Raw genomic sequence first — 17,752 nt, 5'->3', positions numbered from 1 at the left:
TAAGGCGACAATGGTCATGGAAGAGAGGGCAGATGCAGTTCAGGACGTGCCACCATGCGGTGGTGGGTCTTGACCAACCTTGGAGTCATCCTGTCAAAAGCTGCCTTGGGGGTAAAGCCAGCACAGCTCTTGTTTCAGTTCAGGGGTCTTTATGGGCTTTCCCTGCTCTGTGTTTCCACTTCATTGTTCCCTGTCTCGCTCTCCCACCACCCTCCAGACCCTTGAACTCGGCATGATTCTATTAATATTGAACCCATTTGCTGCTCCTTGAAGGAGCTCTGCTCTGTTTGGCTTCAGGCAGTCTCATAAGCTGTGTTCTTCTCCCAGAATGCCCTTCATCCAACTCTTCAGGTAATTCTTACTGTCTGTCTATGTTTAGAGGCAATGTCTTCTAGAAAGCTTTGGCTGGCCTTCACCTTTTCACTCATGTCTAGTTGTATCCTCCCATTCAGTTCTGGCCCAAATCTTTCCAAATGCTGGAGATCATTTATATGTGCTGCCTATTAATCATGTTAGACTATAAGCTTCTTTCTAAAAAAAATGTATTTTATTGAAGTATAGTTGATTCACAATGTTAAATTCTGCTGTATAGCAAAGTGATTCAGTTATATGTATACACACACACACATATATATATATTCTTTTCCATTATGTTTTGTCAGAGCACTGAGAATAGTTCCCTGTGCTACACAGTAGGACCTTGTTGTTTATCTGTCCTATATACAATAATTTGCATCTGCTAATCCCAAATTCCCAATCCATGCTTCCCCTATCCTCCTCCGCCTTGGTAACCAAAAGTCTGTTCTCCATGTCTGTGAGCCCGTTTCATAGGTAAGTTTCATTTGTGTTGTATTTTGGATTCTACATATAAGTGATATCATATAGTATTTGTCTTTTTCTTTATGATTTACTTCACTTAGTATGATAATTGCTAGGTCCATCCATGTAGCTGCAAATGGCATCATTTCATTCTTTTTTTTATGGCTGAGTAGATTATAAGCTTCTTGAGTGCAGAGACTGTGTCTAATTTATAGGCTAAATGAGACATAAGAGACTAGCCTCTAGTAAAATATAGGTTTAGTGGCAGAAAGGAGGATTAAATGAATGGATGAGCAGGTTGACAGAAATGCCCACAGTGGTGACTGGAATGGAGAAGGAAGGTTCACCAACATTTGTGGAGCTTGTTATGTGTTTGGCCCCATGCACTGAGAAAGAGTCCTTGACATCAAGGACCCTTCTGTCGAATGGAAGTGAAAATTTACAATAAGCAGAGGCAGATGATAAGATAAACTTATGGAGAGGTGGTCAAGGAGTTCCGAAGAGAGACGCTGCCGTATCTTGTATGTGGGATGAGGGTTGGCAGTGAGAAGTGATGTCCAAGTAGAGATCTAAAAGATAAACAGAAATTATCCAGGAAAAGAGAGTCTGTGGGAGTAGTCCATGTTGGAGGAACAGTATATGCAAAGGATTGGGGACAAGCGAGGGAAGTTCACCTCTGGGCTATAGGGCCCATGTAAACAAGAGCCAGAAAATTGAGGAGATTGTAACTCATGTAGAACACCTTAGACTTTATCTTGGGGGGCAGTGAGGAACCAGAAGAAGATCTTAAGTTTGAAAGTGAAATGATGGCACTTACATTCTAAGTATATCTTGAGCTTTTTGACTAAGCTCAATATATTCTCAGGGCTTCCCAGGTGGTGCTAGTGGTAAAGAACCTGTCTGCCAATGCAAGAAATATAAGAGATGCAGGTTTGATCTCTGGGTCGGGAAGATCCCCTGGAGGAGGGCATGGCAACCCACTCCAGTATTCTTGCCGGGAGAATCCCGTGGACAGAGGAGACTGGTGGGCTGCGGCCCATGGGGTCACAAAGAGCTGGACACGACTGGAGGGACTTAGCACAGCACAGCACAATATACTCTCAGCCAGGCATGAGGACACAGGTCACTCTTGCCTACCAGTTTGTGGATGACACCTTTTTGACATCTGCTTACAACACAAATTGCAAAGTATCTTTCACGTCCAGTAGGAGGAGCCAAAGGCTCCAAGTTCTTCCCCAGAGCTGGGCATTCCTCCACCCTCAGATGCATTAGGAGCTGTTTACTTCAGCACCTCTCGTTACTTAGAAGTGGCTCAACGTGGAAGAAAGATAGAAAAACTCAAGAATTTTTCCAGTTTTTCCTGGAATGGAAAGGTCATGGTGAAAAAGAAACTTAATACTTTTCGGATGAATAGCATAATAGCATGCTATATTGATCTTTACTCAAATTTTGTTTTAAATTGTAATGAATGTCTGCCCACTCATATTAAGCTTTCGTAAGCCATGTAGCAACACAGCACCAGTGAGTCATTCCTGACACTCATCGCTAATACACCTAAGCTTATTTCTACTCCACAATAAATAAGTTGGAGTCGACTCAGACTGACCTTGATTTGGAGATAGTTGTGAATGTTTTATTTCATTTCCAATGGAAAAATATATATTAAAAAATAATAAAGCATCCAGAGATCACCCATTCTAATGAAACAAAAGCCAGTGTTTCTGCCTTCTGGAATAAAAATGAAGGAGCAATGGAGAAACAATTCCTGTTGGTGCACTTGCACAAAACATTATATTTCAACAGAACTTCCCATTAACTGCCATTTATTTCTTCTCTCATTATTGATAATTTGCTTTTAAATTGAGAATACCTCTTTTACAACCCATCTCATCTCCCTGCATGGCTAGACAATTACATTGAAATTCGGTGGTTTTTCCATTGTAAACAGTTTCTGGGGGAAATGATTATGATGTTACTAAGCCAGATTTATGGCTTCATTGTGTTATCGCTGATGGATAAGAGACTAGTATAGTATAAAGAAAAAAAAAGTTGTTTACATACAAATACATTCTCATCAAAGAGAGTCCTCAGGACGGATATAGTAAAGCCAACCAGAATCACAAAATCACCTACTGGGGCAGTGAGAATGATGTCTTTGTGGATTTTGCAAAGTTATTTTTGTTGCTTTTTTTTTTTTTTAATTCAGTTGTAGGTAGAAGCTCCCTTTCTTTATTTTATCCTAATGTTGGAAGAAATCCTAGCCGGACAGGATTGCAGGGTAACTCTGACAAGTCTACTATGTGGTAGGCACTTAGGAAATACACATGATACAAAGCAATGCATGTAACGTGGTCCCTGCTTTTGGAAATCTTACAGTTAGTTCTACCTGGAAAAGGAGCCATGGTTCAAGTGCAAAAATAATCAAAGGATAGAGCAGGAAGATGAACGGTGAGCCTCAAAGTGGGTGTTCAAGGCTGGAACCTGGATTAACCCAATCCCATCTGCCCCTCAGAAGGCAGTGTGGTGCAGTGGTCCACCCCATGAAAGTAGGTCTTGCCCAAATGCTGGAGTTCTTGCCAGTTCTGTGACCTTGGGCAAACTATAACTTTGTGGACTTCTAACTTTCCTGTACAATTTGATCACCATTTTAGGTGTTTATCAAAAAACAAAAATCTGAATTTCTGGCTCTGTGAGTCCAGGGTCGGGCTCAGGAAAGAATATGACTCGGATATGGCTGCTGCCTTAACCTCTCTAAGCCTGTTTTCTGGTCTGTGAAATGGACAAAGCTACAGCATCTACTTCATTTAGTTGTTGAGAAAGTTCGGTGTCAATACTTGAGATAGGATGTGGTGATGGTGAGCGCTCACTGAGTGGGGGGATTTACGGAGGCGTCCCAGGGCTTGGGACAGGCAACTGCTGAGAGAGTAGTCTCTGGACGACCCCTCTAGAGCAGGACTAGGGGTCAGTTAAGAGGCCAGGGAGGGGTGGCTCAGGCCAGCGCACACCCGCTCCTTGCCTGGTGTCGGTGGGGCCTGGATAAATTTATGCATCTCGGATATGGCTCCGTCTCTCCCTGGCCTCAAAATTTCCTAGACCAGAAGCGATTGGGGCAAGACACCTCCTCCACTTAGCATTTCTCTAGGGGATTCTTCCACTCTCCCTGATAGGCAGGGGTGGAGAGGGGCGCTGTCGCTGTGAGTCCACTTTGGGACCAGGACTCGGGGATGCCAAAGACCCGGGCTCACGACCCCACTTCCAATTCTCACCCCTTCACCCCAGGAGGCTGAGGCCCTGGGTAGCACGCGTCTCCACCGGCCCGCTGGAATCCCGGGCTGCAAGCTTGACCGCCGCGGCGGTGCCGGCGAGGGGACGGGGGAGGGGGCGCTCCCTCGCGCTCTGGCTTATTTTTGGCTCCGCAGCCGCTCGGCGCCTGTCGCGCGCTCACACACACACACACACGCACACAGACACGCGCGCACACGCACACACATATGCACACATTTTTCTCGCTCGCTCTCTCGCCCTCCTTTGTTTATTTCCTAATCCATATTTTTATTTGAAGCTCTCTTCTTGACTCTCCGCCGCCCGCCTGCCGGCGCTCTCACGGGCCAGCCCGGTACACACCGCTCCCTTCCGTCACCCCAGCCCTCCTCCCGGTCTCCCCGAGCGCGGGGTTTGAAGGTCACCTCCTTTCCAGTCCCTGTGCGAGCCGCGCCGCCACCGCCTCCTCTAGCCGGAGCGGGAGGCACAGTCTACGCTGCCCAGAAGTGGTGCTCCAGCCTCGGCGGCAGCGGCGGCGGACGGAGCCCGGGGTCCGCGCCCGGTGGGGAAGCCCGAACTCGCCAAGGGGAATCCCTCTCGCTTCACCCCGGCCCCCGGCGGCCCCCGCGCTGGGGCGGGGGCGCTCTGCCAGCCCGCGGTCGGCGGAGGCGGCGGCCGCGGCCAGACCCACGCGCGCGACTCCGGGGCAGGGGAGGAGAAAGGAGCCAGCGGGGCACCCCGCATCTGGAGGGGGACGGCCGCGCGCCCCGCCCCTGCGTCCGGAGCGCGAGAACTCCGAGCTTCCTCCCGGGCGGAGCGCTGAGGAGCGGACTGCGCGCCCCGGGACTGGGGGACCTGGCGCTCCTCACGCCTGGTAGTGGCCGCTTCGGCCCAGCGGTCGTGACCCGCGCCGCGCGCAGCTGCGCCCAGCCTGCCGCCCAGGCAGGGGCGCCAGGGCGGGGCTGACCTGCAAGCAAAGTTGCGGCCGGCGTGGAAGAAGCCCGCACCCGCTTTCGCCACCTCCAGCTCATGGTGAGTGTGGCTGAGGGGGCCGAGAGCGCGGGGACATCGGAGGGTCTGGGGCCGAGCGGAAGGCGACCGGAGCCGGGCGCGGCAGGAGTTCTAGGTAAGTCCGAGCGGAGCCACCGCCTCCGTATCCCCCGCCCCCCCCAAGCTGACCAGAGGGTCCCACAGAGGGGAGAGCTGGCTCCGCGAGCACGGGCTTCCTCCCAGGGCCAGGCGGGGCGCGCTAGACTGGGAACTTTCTCAGTGCGTTGGAGAGATTTCCCGGCACGTCCTCCCGGGGTCTGAGATCTGGACCCCTCCGGCCCCCGCGTCCTTCCGGACGGACGCCCTTGCTCGCCTCGAAGCGCCTCTCCGGAGCGCCCCGGCTGCCCCGGCCGTCCTCCTGGGAGCGAGTGCAGGTGCAGCGAGCAGCGGGAATCTGCCTGCGCACTTTGCTTAGGTTTCCTGGCCGGCGGCAAGCGTGCACTTGGTGCGCCCCGGGGCGCTGTCTCTTCACCGCCCTTCGCGAGGTCTGGGGGAGGAGGCACTTGGTGGCCTGGGAGGGCGTTTGGAAGCGCCGAATCCGTTCTGGGAGGTGGGGAAGTGGAGGGTCGCTGCGCTGGAGTGAGAGTGTGTGTTCATGGACACCGGGAGGGACGCCCCAAAATGTCTCTGCCTTCGACCCTGGGTGATGGGGAGGGGAAGGGGGCGCCAGCCTGGGAACTCAGGACTTGGAAACTCCCGCTGAGCCCCTTGGTTCCTTTGGTGCCATAGGGCACCTTCACTCTGGGGAGGAAACCCAGGAGCAGTTCTCCGTGAAGGCCAGGGTCGCCCCTTGTCAGCCCTAGTTTCCCAACTCTAGAGGGTTAGAGGTCAGGGGAGGGCTGACGAGTCTCTGCTCCCACCTCGCTGCTGCGCGGGGAGCCAGCTGGTCGAGATGGTCTGGGAGCCTTCAAGGTCTTAGCTCCCAGAGACCAGGCCAGCCCGGAAGTTGCCCACGCGGAAAGGGCGGGGAAGACCCGACCCGCCCTGGCCCCGGAGGAGCCGCCAACTCCATTCTCTGCCTCTAGGAAACAGGGGGCTTCTGCTTTCTGCTTCTCCCCGGATAAGGGCCAAGGTGCGTCTGCGGGACTCGGGGCTTGTGGGGCAGGGTTGCTCAAGTGCTTGTAAATCCGAGCCTAGCAGTCCGGAGAACTGAACTGGTACCCTACCCGGGGTCCTAGTTGAACTTGGAAAAGAAGTAGTGGAGGTGTCCTGGAATCGCTTTGTTTGAGCCAAAATGTGATGCACGTGAGTGGAGTGTTCTCTTATAATAATACTGATTGTACATACGTTTATTATTAAAAAGAAAAACAACAAACCCACAAAAAGCCTGGCCTTCTCAGCACAAGTTTAAGACACGTCCCAGCCGGTGATGGCTCCCTGCTCCTGTCCTACTTCATCCACCCTCCGTTTCACATTTATCTTTGTTACAAAGGGAAAAATAAAAGAGATGTGAGGGCCTGGATCCTTTCAATTTTTAAGTGACCACAGAGGGCCTGGCTGGAGCCATGGGCAGTTTTATTTTTGGCTAGGTCTTTTTTTGTCACAGGCAAGGACCTAGGCCCACGAAGGGTAAAGCTGGCTCTGACGGGGACTTCAAGGCAAACTTTGGGACTGACTCCAGGCCTTGCTCTCTGAGCTCATCTGGAAAGCGCTGGGATCTAAAGGAATCCACTGGGTTTCCCTTATGTTAACTCATGACTGAGTTGGATTAGGAAGAGGCTGGCCTCATCCTTTACAATTTTTGAGGGCACCGTTAGCATCCAGAGATAAGGCTTGAGAGGAGTGCCAGGCCCTGGTTCTGACACCTGCTTGCTGTGTGACCTTGGGCAAACGGCTTCACCTCTCTGTGCTTTAGTTTATTCACCTGCCAGATGAAAGTTTCAGTGGTGGTGTTGGCCTCCGAGGGTCTAGGGGAGAATTAAAGACAGCGATAAGCACGGAGCAGGGTCTGGCACACGGGCAGGTGCCTAGACAACGTCAGTCTTCGTTATTTTTATCAAATAGATGGCTCTCTGTTGTGAGTCTTATGACACCTGGTGGGATATAGAAGGCTGGCAGCCTCCCTTACATGCATGCACTTCCTTTTAAACAACAGCTCCAATGGAAGCAGAAAAGGAGGTTAATCATAAAGGGAGATTTCTCGACAGAACCTCATTCTCTCCAAGCCTGACCGCGCCTCATGTTCTAAGGAGGAATCAGCGACATGCCGCCCACTGGCTAAGAGGTGGGTTCGGAGCATCTGACAACATCTCAACAGGCACCTAAACCCTGAAATTAAATTTTTACAGCGGATGTGCATTTTTCTTCTTTAATCAGCAGAAAAGCCCGCTTCTCCTCGGCCTCCTGGGATGAAAGTACCATCCTGTGAAAGTTCCTTTCCTAAGCACGTGCTGTCTTTAACGTCACCCCACGGTCCCAGAGTTTTCCACTCAGAAACGAGCCAAAACATGGGTCTGAGCAGATTTCTCCTCCTGGAATTCACCCACTCTGCCCTATTTTTCTCTTCATGATAATTGATGCTATTTTTTTACCTACTCCTCTAATGGCTGAGCATAGGCCTCTTCGACATCCTTATGTCTCTGATGACTTTTTTTTTTTTTAAAGCAAATTTAGCCTTTTCAGAACAAGCCATACCAAAACATTTTATTTTATAAAATTCCTTTCAGATGAGTTTTGTTTTTTTTTGCATTTAGAAAATTGGTTCTGCCCTGTATAAATATGTCTGACATTTCACCTTTCCCAAAATTAGACCATTTTGTTTGCATCCTTTAAGCTGCTGTGTGGAGTAATGAACACATTCCAAGAGGGAAATTGGACCTGACATAGAAAATGCTTTGGGGAGGCAGTGGATTTCCGGTGGCGTGTGTGAAGACTGTTGAAGTCTGAGTGCGTTTTCTCTGAAGGACACAGGACAGCTCATCTCGCTTTTCCCACCCAGCATGGGAGCCACGCAGTAAGCACGCTCCAGAGATGAATACCAGATGACTTCCCAAAAGGTGGTCACTTGTCACATTTCCTTCCCCCATGTTGCCTGAGATGAAACTTGGTTGTGCCGAAGACCTTAGACTTGGAGATGATGCTCTGAAAGAAGGTCTGAGGCTCTCCCTGTTGCCTTCCTCCCATTATTTAAAATACTGCCTCAAGGCACCAGTGTAAATATTAAAACTTTAATTAAAGAATAAACAGTGAGGGAGCTTCAACACGAGGGGGTACCCAGCACCTTCAGACGACTTCAGCAGAGAACGTGGTCAGACTAGGTTGCTGGGGCTGGAGGTTCTTCATGAAGATGTTGTTCAGTTGCTGAGTCACGTCCGACTCGTGACCCCATGGAGTGCAGCACTTTGGTGAAGGATACTGTTCTTCACTGTCTTCCGGAGTTCGCTCAAACTCATGTCCGTTGAATTGGTGATGCCACCCAACCATCTCATCCTCTGTCGTCCCCTTCTTCTCCCTCCCTCAATCCTTCCCAGTGACCCATGGATTTGTAAGGAGAGACAACCATATTCATATGTTATATCTGGAGTTGCTCTGAACACCATCATTATTGTTGATCAGTCATCGTCACAAGACACAACAGACGTGGGTGACGCATGCTTGCTGCTGTGGATGGGTGTGTCTGTATTGGGGGAAGGAGTACCTTACATAATCAATATGTATCCAGAACATACCACGTGTTCAATGTTCTGCTCAGGGAACAGGGCCAATGAAAACCTTGCTTTCGTGGAGCTTCTCTGGTTCTGGGGAGAGCCAGACAATAAGCAAGGGATGGAAATACATTTTTATGAGAATAAGGATGAGGGTTAAAAAAATTATGATGTGACAGTATGATAAAGAGTGACTTGGAAGGGCTTTCCAGGGAGGAGAGATTTGAGCTGAGATCTAGGTGAAAAGCAGCAGTTGATATGTTGTGGTTGTTCAGTCAGTAAGTCATATATGGCTCTTTGTGACCCCATGGAATACAGCACGCCAGGCTTCTCTGTCCTTAATCATCTCCCAGAGTTTGCTCAAACTCATGTCCATTGAGTCGGTGATGCCATCCAACCGTCTCATCCTCTGTGGCCCCCTTCTCCTCCTGCCTTCCATCTTTCCCAGCATCAGGGTCTTTTCCAGTGAGTTTGCTCTTTGCATGAGGTGGCCAGAGTATTGGAGCTTCAGCTTCAGCATCAGTCCTTCCAGTGAATATTCAGGATTGATTTCCTTTAGGATGGACTGGTTTGACCTCCTTGCTGTCCAAGGGACTCTCAAGAGTATTCTCTAGCACCACAATTCAAAAGCATCAATTCTTTGGGGTGCTCAGCCTTCTTTATGGTCCAGCTCTCACATCCATACATGACTACTGGAAAAAAACATTGATATAGATCAAATATTTATTGAGAACCTAATACACGCCAAGCACTATTCAAAGCATTTGAAATACACAGTGATCAGAAGGAGCATTCCTTCTAGAGTGAAGAGCAATTAAGAAAGAGGGAATGGCAAGGCAAGGGCCCTGAGGCTGAAACAGACACAGCTGTATTGGTGAAGTTGGGTCATAGAGGCTCCTGAGACCTGATAAGGACTTTAGCTTTTATTCCATTTAAGCCAGTGGAAGAGTTTTTTTTGTTGTTGTTGTTTGTTACTTATTTGGCTGTGCTGGGTCTTAGTTGCAACACGTGGGATCCAGCTTCCTGACCAGGCTTGAACCTGAGCCCCTTGCATTGGGAGCACGGAGTCTTAGCCGCTGGACCACCAGGGAAGTCCCCCATTAGAAGGTTTAATGCAGCAACATACCATGATACATTTTTGGCTTGCATGTTGTGGGAAACACTGTCAGATATTTTTCAGGACAGTAAATACAGAAGTGTGCCTTCTTGGCCAGCCAGCTTTTGTTCTCAAAGTTCCGATTCATCTCCTTAACTGAATTCAGTTTGTGGACTTCCCAGCACTGATGGGTAAGCCCTACAGCATCTGAGAAATTAACTCCCCGCTGCCCCCTTTCCTCCTTTAGGAGCTTAGAACAAAGTCTTTCATTCAAGACGGGGGATTCATGTATAGGGAAAAAGAATCTCAGGTTTCTCAGTGATATCCGTTTTGTGTGGCTGGTCCACTGGCGGGTATCTCTGTGCGTTATCTTCCTAGCTCTCTCCCTAGGTGGCCCTTCAAAGAAGCAGCATCCCGTCTCCCACCCCAGCACCCACACGCACTCTTCCCAGTGGCTTGGCTAGCATCTCTCCTGCACACAGATCCATTTTTTGATCATGAATTCCGGAAGGTTCCTTTTCAGAGTATGGCGATATTTTTCTCCCATGAGTGGGTGTGATCATGGATTTTGACAGGAAGACGAGAATAGCTTCCGGAAAGCTCTGAGCCCCCCTCTGATTGCCCATCTTTGGAGGCTCTGCTAGCCTTCGTGTTACTGCGTGTGTACTCTTTGCAACCTCATGGACTGTAGCCCACCAGGCTCCTCTGTCCATGGGATTCTCCAGGCAAGAATACTGGAATGGGTTGCCATTTCCTCCTCCAGGGAATCTTCCTGACCCAGGGATTGAACCTGCATCTCTTGTGTCTCCTGCATTGGCAGGCAGGTTCTTTAGCAACTGCACCACCTGGGAAGCTCTGCTAGCCTTGGAAGATGGTAATAAAGTTTGGCTGGAGCATTTGGATGTCTAGACAGTTCAACTTTCCTCTCACATTTGACCCCTCAAACCTGTCTCTCTTTATCTGCAAGCTTGGGACTCTGTCAGTGCCTGTTAGAGCAGCTGTGTTGATAATAAAGTTTATGTATTTTGAACACCTCCTGGACAATAGGAGCTCTGCTGAGCACTCTGCCTGTGTGGCCATGTGTTGAGCCATGTTTTCCTGGCTTGTGATCACCTTCCTCCTGTGCTTGGTCCCACGGCTCACCTTGTTCACTCCCCAGTCATCCTTCAGGTCACAACTCAAGCGTCTTCTTGCTTAGGGGGACCATGTCTTTCCCCGTGTGGATTCCCTTCCTTGCCATCTTCCCAGGGGGCGGCTTTGGATGTCCTGGAGTGGCTCTGTTTACTGTCTTTCTCTTACTTGACTGGAAGGTGAAGTCTGGTGGCTCAGACATCCTGGTGTCCCTGGCATCTAGCGGGGTGCTCAGCACAAAGCAGATGCTAGATATGGGGATGATGTGTGCGTGTGCGCAGTTGTGCCCGAACCTTTGCGATCCCATGGACTGTAGCTGGCCAGGCTCCTCGGTCCACGGGGATTCTCCAGGTGAGAGTACTGGAGTGGGTTGCCGTTTCCTTCTCCAGTCGGGATGACGGGTGGTCCTGTTGGACCGTTTCATGCCCCACTTTGCAGACAGGCAGTGAGGTGTATGCGGGTTTAGAGGTTGTGCCTCAGGGCCCCACAGCGGGTAACGGGCCCACCCAGGATTTCTCAGCGAATGGTCTCAATCCATAGCCTGTGGGTCCATCCGTCCCTGTGCGCACGCTGCCTCTGCTGCTGCTTTGTCGTGTGCGTGTGGTGTGTTCAGGCAGTCCAAGCCTGAGTTGGAAAAGAATTTCCAAACACAGAACATTTAAGAAGGGAGGGAGTTTATTAAGAACAAAGGGCAGAGATAACGTGGGCAGTGTGAGCGCAGTGGGCCAGGGAGAGTCGACAGTTCTCGTGGGTTAGTAGCCACTTTTTGTAGCCCCGAGGTAGCATTCCTGCTAGAAGGTTGGTATCAGCTGATTGGTTGGGGGTGCTATAGGGTGTTTACTGGAATGGGCAATCTTTGCCTGATTTGGAGTCAGCAAGCCTGTTAGTGGTGATCGGGGGCCTTTTGGCAACAGTTAACAAGGGGGTTCAGTCAGTTTCGGGGGTGACCTTGGTTCTCAGCTCCGCTTCTGTGGTCTTGGTACAAGCCCCGCACCTGTGGCCTTGGGGCAGGGCTCAACACGGCGGAGGGGGGCACCTTGCTGCTTAGCTCGGTGATGCCAAGTCTGTCAGGGGCCCAGAAAGAAGGCAGGACAGCCATTTCTATCACCACAGTTTGTTCTCTGTGTGTACGAGTGGCCTGCACTGGGGTCCACGCTGGTGTCACCTGGCTCTTGCTTGTCCTCTCTCTCCTTGGAGCCCTCGGGCCCCTGTCTCTGGGCTCATGCTCTGAGCTGGTTTTGGAGAGAGTACAGAGAGTACACCGGTCTGGCTGCAGGCAATTTTGGGGCATCGCCCCCTCGCGCTCACGCTGCTCTGATAACACTCCGAGCGCAGTGTGCACACCATGGCTCACTCTGCTGAAGCGTCGCCAGCTGAATCAGTTCCTCTTTCATTTTTCCTGAGAGCAAAATTAGACCTTTGGCTGCATAATAGATCAACTTTTGCCATCACCTTGCTCTTCACTGGGTCTGTCTGTCTTTAAGATGTTCCTTTCCTGTCAGTCTTTGAAAACTCAGAAATGGGAATATGGATGTAAATTTTCAAAACTTTTTTTTTTTTTAATCATCCCCAGTTCCCTAAGAGCTATCGTTTGTAGGAAGCTCTTTCTGTTCCCCTGGGCACAGGGAGGATTGCTTTTGCAGACATTGTTGCGTTAACTCTTTGCCACAAATGTTGTTATCCCCATTTTACGGGTAGGAATACTGAGGCCCAAAGAGTAAGTTGCAGACTCAAGCAGTTTCTTGCGGAGTCCTGGGCTCATCTCTTCTGCTCAGCACTGAGAGGCACGCTGGGTGTCCACGGGCCTAGCAGAGGGACCTTGATGAGACACTTGGCAGGAAGGAGGTCATACAGGGCGATGGTTTAGGATTTCAGAATCAGACTGTCCAGCTTCAAATCTCAGATCTGTCACATTCTGGCTCCATGCCTTACTTAACTAACTCTCTAAGCCTCAGTCTCCCCATTTGGAAATAACGATTCCTACGTTGCAGGGTCAGTTTGATGATTCATCAGCCCCGCAAATTATTTTAGTCAGGCGCCTGGCACACACAGGTTGTGTTCACCAGCGGTGCTGGCTCTGATAATAGTGACGGTTACTATTACCATTTAATAATAATTATGTCATGATTGTTGGTGTGGCTGCCAGAATTTCGCAGTCCCTCAAGGCAGCGAAATGGCCCCAGAATGTGATTCTTGTATTCTCCTCTTGGCTGTAACCAAGATGATACATTGAGAGGGAAGCCAGCAGGACCCAGCATGGCTGCAAGGGTGTTGCCGAGGGAGCTGACAGACCTGGGTGTCTGTATGGAGTTCTGCTTGCGGAGGACTGCTGACAGCAGCCATATGCATGGGCTCTGATTGATTGGCAGAGAGAAGCACTAATATATTAGACTTGTGATGAAAAGTGACAGGGCATGGGATCAAGAGGCTGATTCAGCACGAACAGCCCTGGCCAGGGCCCGGTGGCGCCTCTGGGTGTCTGTTTCCCGTGGGACAGGCCCTCTACCCCAACCTTGGGGTCATTGCTGATGTTCTGGAGGGAGTCTGTTACTCACAGACTTGGAGGAGGAAATGGCAACCTGCTCCAATATTCTTGCCTGAAGAATTCCATGGACAGAAGAGCCTTGTGGGTTGTAGTCTATGGGGTCGCAAAGAATTGGACACGACTGAGCAACCAACACTGGAGAGTGAACTTATGGTACCTGAAGAGGTAGTGGGGGGATAAGGAATAATCAGAAAGTTTGGGGTGGACATGTACACACTGCTGTGTTTAAAATGGATAACCAACAAGGACCTTCTGTATAGCTCATGGAACTCTGTTCAACGCTATGTGGCAGCCTGGATGGGAAGGGAGTTTAGGGACAATGGATACATGTATATATATGGCTGAGTCCCTTTCCCTCACCTGAAACTATCAAAACATTGTTAATTTGCTAAGAAAAAAGTAAGTGAAAGTGTTAGTTGCTCAGCTGTGTCCTACTCTGGGACCCCATGGACTGTAGCCCACCAGGCTCCTCTATCCATGGAATTCTCCAGACAAGAATACTGGAATGGGGTGCCATTCCCTTCCCCAGGGTATCTTCCTGAGCCAGAGATCGAACCCGGGTCTCTCACATTTCAGGCAGATTCTTTACCATCTGAGCCACCAGGGAAGGCCTAATCTGCTATGCCCCAATACAAAATAAAACGTTTTAAAACGTAAAGTGAGTCTCTTAAAGATGCCCTGGGTCTGACGCTCCTTCTTGGGTCTTTCTGAAGGGAAGGCTGGCCTGTGGCATGACGCACTGTCAGGGCATCCATTGTGAAAACCACATCTTTTCCTGGGGCAGCCTTATAAAGCTGGGTCCAGGCCAGGTTGCTGCTGATTGCAAAGGCTGATAAAGAGAAGGGAGGTTGCACACACAGAAATTCCTGGAAGGGAGGAAGGTATTCTCAATTGCACATATTGGGAAATTTCTGGAATTACCTAGGGGAAAATATAGAGGAGAATTGATGCCTCTCTTTAGAACACGAGGTTCTTGATTGTGAGGGAGTTTCTTGCTTCTAATTTGGGATGTTTGGTCAGTCTGAATTGTTGTAGGTAAGATGCTGGCTGGATAATGAGAAAAAACCTTGCTTTTCAAAATGATGATGCACTGACCTAAGCTAACGGAGGTACTTTGGAGTCAGAAAAGCTTGGAGAAGACCAAACTCGCTGAGAACCAAGATATGACAGGACACAGGTTTTGGATCCAGGCATAACTAACTTCTGAGTCCAGATTCTGCACCTTCTAGCAGTGTGACCTTGGGCAAGTTATTGAACCTCTCTGAGCCTCTCTTTCCCTGTCGATCAAAGGACACATGATTCTGCCTCTCTCACTGAGGACTGATGCTCCTGAGTCAGGTAAGCTGAGAGCTAACACAGATTTCTGAGAATATTCCCTCCTCACTCATTTATTTACCTTGTAATATACAGACAAGAACTTTTCACTCCAAGGTTCTTTGATACAAGCATTTCTGTAGGTAATGTGCCTGTGGTTCTTGGAAAGATCCTTTGTTTTCTGGTGAATTTTTGTTTTACAAATGAAACTTGCATAGGTTTAGTCTGCGTGAACTTTCAGTAACCTGGGAAGGTGCATCATGAGGACGAGGAATTGTTGCTGACCACTCCACAAATTCAGTTTCCCTGAATGGTGCTTTGGTGCTTATCTTGAGAGATATTATAAGAAAGCCACTTGATATCATATTTTGAAAAAAAAAAATAGCCTTGTGGGTCAGACAATAAAAGAATTTGCTGCAGTGCAGGAGACCTGTGTTTGATCCCTGTGGTGGGAAGATCCTCTGGAGAAGGGAATGGCAACCCACTCCAGCCTGGGGAATTACACAGACAAAGAAGCCTGGTGGGCTACAGTCCATGGGGTTGCAGAGAGTAGGACACGACATGACTGAATGACTAACACTTCATACACGTGGAGAAAGAATAGATCGATCATTTAGACCCAAGTTTAAGAGTGGATACAGCTGAGTCTAACACTCAAAGGCAGAGAACAAAATAGTATTGAAAACAAATGAAAGGAACCAAGAAAGATAACAGGCCATAAAAAATTCATACTTCCTGCTGTTATTTGCTGTGCTGACTATCACTGTGTTATCTCTGGTTTCAGGATCAGAAGAAAGTTAGTTTTTTTTCTGGAGATAACTGTTTGGTAACTTATGTACCAGACATTCTAAGTGGAACAAATGATTGTGTTCCCTTTTCACAAAGCCTGCCAGGAGGCTCAGAGCAGATTTTACAGTCTGGTCTTAACGGTGTCTTGGATCTGCTGGCATAGTTTTTACACATTAACCTCACTGTGGACTCCGTTTTACTTCTCTGCCTTCAATTTTCACCTTTTATTGTAATTTATGTTTCTTGTTTCGTTTCTTTTTTAGAAAGAATTATCTTTGCAGGATACCTAAGATAAAAATACATAAGGTAGGTGGCAGCTGGGAGGTGCAAATGAATAAGCACCAGGAATTCCTGGAAAACAGGACTGTATAGAGCAGTGCCAGGTCTCCTGAGCTAGACACAGGGTAAAGGAGAGTCATTTTGAATCCCAGCACTGCAAATGGGCACTCTTCTTTTCTCTCTCTCTCTTTTTTTTTTTCTGAAACAATTTCCCCCCTGGAGCATTGTTTATGACATGCAGAGTCGCTTTTCTGGGGTCACTCATTGCCTTTCTCATGTGGTCGGTAAACATTTCAGACCCCATGTCAAGTGCTATGTCAGGCTCTGTTGTATTCAGATGATATGTTGACCAGTGAGCAAATCCAACAGGATCTCTGCCTCCTGAAGCTTATTCTCTAGGGGGAGAGATCAACACCAGCCCTGAAGACAAGTGAAAGGACTGTGTAATTATCTATTCTAATAAGCATGAAGATGGAGATAAAGCGGGGCGCGGATGCACCAAAAAGGTGACGCGCCATATAGGTCAGAGGGTGTAGGAAGTTCTGTCCAAAGGGGAGGCTTTCGGGTGACATTTAAGCTGAGACCTGGAGGATGGCATGGACCAAGTTCTGCCAGGAGAGGAGGAGCATGGTGCCTGGAGTGGCCCAGGAGGGAAGGGGAGCACTGTCTGCCCTGAACACTGGGTGCTGGCCCCAGAGCCTGGCGCAGCGCGAGCAAGTGAGCTGATGTGTCCAGAGGCCTGCTGTCTGTTCTGGGGACCCTGGACTCTTTCTTTCTGCAATGTATGAGGTTTTCACTGGAACCGCTAGCCATGGATGTGCGGCTGGTGAGGGCCCACCTCTCAGGGTGAGACAGTAGCTGCTGGGAGCCCCTGCGGGGGGAAGTGCTGTGTGTGTGCCCCTGTGTGCCTGGTGACCATGCATGTGTCTGGGGTTGAGTGTGCACGGGTGCATGTGGGTGTGCGTGTTGTCTGCCTATAATTGTGCATTGGTCCGTGTGAATGTGCCTGGCTGCGTGGCGATACACGTGTGAGCCAGGAGGAAGAGAGGGTGTGGAGGGCGACCGGATGGTCCTGTGGTGGGCTCTGACTCCAGAACCTGCGAGGATGAGGGGCAGGGCGGCTGGGCCTTCTCTGATTTCGTGTCCAGGGTATCACTGTTTAGCCCGCGTGCCCCTCCTCCACTCCCCGTTCGTTTTGTGGGTACAGTCGGTGAGTGACCACGTCTTAGGACGTGGAGCCAGACCCCTCTCTGTGGACACACCTTCACAACGTCCCTAAAGAGTGAACACAATCCCCTCCTTCCCCTAGAGCACCCTTAGCTGCCGCTTCATTGGCTCCAGGCCGCCATCAGAGATTTAAAAATAACTGGGAGCCGCTTTTGAGACTTCAGCATTTTGGAATCCTTTTTTTCCCAGAGCCTTTTATTCTCACAGCGGCTCCTTTGCCTCTTGCCTTGAATCCCCTCTCCTTATCACGCGAGGTTTTGCTTTTGCTGCCTCCCAGGCCTGAAATCCCTCCTTGTGAGTCTTGGAGGCATCCTTTTCCTGTTCCTTGTTCTTCCGATGTAGGTAGAGGGTGGTTACCCCGTGTCCCTCCTGGCTTCACCATTTCCAGACAAGGATTGGTGAGATTCCCATTTATAGAAACAAAATCAAGGGAAACAGCTCACCGAGTTTAATTTGTCTCCATCCTAACTCTTCTACTTATTAAAATAAAATGAAATTATTCATTCCCTGGAGCTCCAGATTACTTTGCTGAAAGAGAGGAAGGAATCTACTCCAGGGGAAAGAGGCTCTTGGGCTTTCATTCCTTGATGATCTTCT

The 17,752-nt window shown here is 49.5% G+C and overlaps 1 protein-coding gene across 1 annotated transcript in view; it reads left to right on the top strand.

The window, feature by feature from the left end:
• The first annotated feature begins 5,088 nt into the window (after positions 1-5,088).
• The window catches only part of RBFOX1 (RNA binding fox-1 homolog 1), a 1,703,141-nt gene continuing 1,690,477 nt past the window's right edge, over positions 5,089-17,752 (top strand). Inside the window, exon 1 of the mRNA XM_044936027.2 lies at positions 5,089-5,206. The gene's annotated coding sequence lies outside the window, so the exon portion shown is untranslated. The remainder of the gene's footprint in view (positions 5,207-17,752) is intronic.

The sequence above is a fragment of the Bubalus bubalis genome, chromosome 24 (genome assembly GCF_019923935.1).
Source record: "Bubalus bubalis isolate 160015118507 breed Murrah chromosome 24, NDDB_SH_1, whole genome shotgun sequence".
Taxonomy (NCBI): domain Eukaryota; kingdom Metazoa; phylum Chordata; class Mammalia; order Artiodactyla; family Bovidae; genus Bubalus; species Bubalus bubalis.
Note: the sequence above shows the minus strand (reverse complement) of the source record. Positions and strands in the feature narration are given on the sequence as shown.